The sequence below is a fragment of the Nerophis ophidion genome, linkage group LG17 (assembly GCF_033978795.1).
Source record: "Nerophis ophidion isolate RoL-2023_Sa linkage group LG17, RoL_Noph_v1.0, whole genome shotgun sequence".
NCBI lineage: Eukaryota > Metazoa > Chordata > Actinopteri > Syngnathiformes > Syngnathidae > Nerophis > Nerophis ophidion.
In genome coordinates, this window is record NC_084627.1 from 4,543,370 (window position 1) to 4,545,869 (window position 2,500).

A 2,500-nucleotide genomic window follows, 5' to 3' on the forward strand; every position below is an offset into this window, starting at 1 on the left:
CACGCACACACACACGCACACACACACGCACACAAAGAGTCAGAGAGTAAAACGCTGGCGTTGCAGCCGTCAAAAGACGACAGGAGCAGTGCTGTTGAGCTCCGCCTTTTCAAGGTCAGCACAAGCATCCTTGTTTGTTGTTGCAAACACCAGCAGAGGACACGCTCAGTCACACCAACTGAAACGCTCACAGATGCTGACTGTGCAAAAAATCCAATACAGCAAACAGAAGGACAACATCCACAGTGGGGCCAAAAAAGTATTTAGTCAGCCACCGATTGTGCAAGTTCTTCCACTTAAAATGATGACAGAGGTCTGGGATTTTCATCATAGGTACACTTCAACTGTGAGAGACAGAATGTGAAAAAAAAAATCCAGGAATTTTAAAGATTTGTAAATAAGTATTTGGTCAACCATTCAAAGCTCTCACTGATGGAAGGAAGTTTTGGCTCAAAATCTCACGATACATGGCCCCATTCATTCTTTCCTTAACACGGATCAATCGTCCTGTCCCCTTAGCGGAAAAACAGCCCCAAAGCATGATGTTTCCACCTCCATGCTTCACAGTAGGTATGGTGTTCTTGGGATGCAACTCAGTATTCTTCTTCCTCCAAACACGACGAGTTGAGTTTATACCAAAATGTTCTATTTTGGTTTCATCTGACCACATGACATTCTCCCAATCCTCTGCTGTATCATGCTTGTATCCATTTTGGTATAAACTCAACCCGTCGAAAAAGAATACTGAGTTGCGTCCCAAGAACACCATACCTACTGTGAAGCATGGGGGTGGAAACATCATGCTTTGGGGCTGTTTTTCTGCTAAGGGGACAGGACGATTGATCCGTGTTAAGGAAAGAATGAATGGGGCCATGTATCGTGAGATTTTGAGCCAAAACCTCCTTCCATCAGTGAGAGCTTTGAATGGTTGACCAAATATTTATTTTCCACCATAATTTACAAATAAATTCTTTAAAATTCCTACAATGTGAATTCCTGGATTTTTTTTTTCAGATTCTGTCTCTCACAGTTGAAGTGTACCTATGATGAAAATTACAGACCTCTGTCATCATTTTAAGTGGGAGAACTTGCACAATCGGTGGCTGACTAAGTACTTTTTTGCCCCACTGTATATAAAACATTACTTCATCAATCCAGAGATTTAAAGACGTGTATGAGCTAACTGGGCAGTGGCCATTTTACCTCTCTTTTTTTTTATGCCTCCACAACTTGTAGAAAGAGAGGTCCCCACAAGTCATGAACAAAAACTCGGTCCCCATTCCAAATGATAACAAGTATGTGGGTGTGTGTGTGTTTTCTGGCAATGCTTACTAAATGGGGACATCACTCTGTTTACACAGTCACCTTTAGGGGACTTCTGACGGTATGGGGACCTGTTTTTTTGTCCCCATACCATGTGTGTGTGTGTGTGTGTGTTTTCTGGGAATGCTTACTAAATGGGGACATCGCTCTGTTTACACAGTCACCTTTAGGGGACTTCTGACTTTATGGGGACCTGTTTTTTTGTCCCACACCATGTGTGTGTGTGTGTGTGTGTGTGTGTGAGAGTGTTTTCTGGCAGTGCTTACTAAATGGGGACATCACTCTGTTTACACAGTCACCTTTAGGGGACCTCTGCCGTTATGGGGACCTGTTTTTTTATTCTCATACCATGTGTGTGTGTGTGTGTGTTTTCTGGCAATGCTTACTAAATGGGGACATCACTCTGTTTACACAGTCACCTTTAGGGGACTTCTGACGGTATGGGGACCTGTTTTTTTGTCCCATACCATGTGTGTGTGTGTGTGTGTGTGTGTGTGTGTGTGTGTGTGTGTGTGTGTGTGTGTGTGAGTGTTTTCTGGCAGTGCTTACTAAATGGGGACATCACTCTGTTTACACAGTCACCTTTAGGGGACTTCTGACGTTATGGGGACCTGTTTTTTTATTCCCATACCATGTGTGTGTGTGAGTGTTTTCTGGCAGTGCTTACTAAATGGGGACATCGCTCTGTTTACACAGTCACCTTTAGGGGACTTCTGACGGTATGGGGACCTGTTTTTTTGTCCCCATACCATGTGTGTGTGTGTGTGTTTTCTGGCAATGCTTACTAAATGGGGACATCACTCTGTTTACACAGTCACCTTTAGGGGACTTCTGACGGTATGGGGACCTGTTTTTTTGTCCCATACCATGTGTGTGTGTGTGTGTGTGTGTGTGTGTGTGTGTGTGTGTGTGTGTGTGTGTGTGTGAGTGTTTTCTGGCAGTGCTTACTAAATGGGGACATCACTCTGTTTACACAGTCACCTTTAGGGGACTTCTGACGTTATGGGGACCTGTTTTTTTATTCCCATACCATGTGTGTGTGTGAGTGTTTTCTGGCAGTGCTTACTAAATGGGGACATCACTCTGTTTACACAGTCACCTTTAGGGGACTTCTGACGTTATGGGGACCTGTTTTTTTATTCCCATACCATGTGTGTGTGTGTGTGTTTTCTGGCAA

The 2,500-nt window shown here is 43.7% G+C and overlaps 1 protein-coding gene across 1 annotated transcript in view; it reads right to left on the reverse strand.

The window, feature by feature from the left end:
- Positions 1-2,500, reverse strand: part of rnf34b (ring finger protein 34b) — a 45,026-nt gene that overhangs the window by 11,546 nt on the left and 30,980 nt on the right. The gene's annotated exons all lie outside the window — the stretch shown is intronic.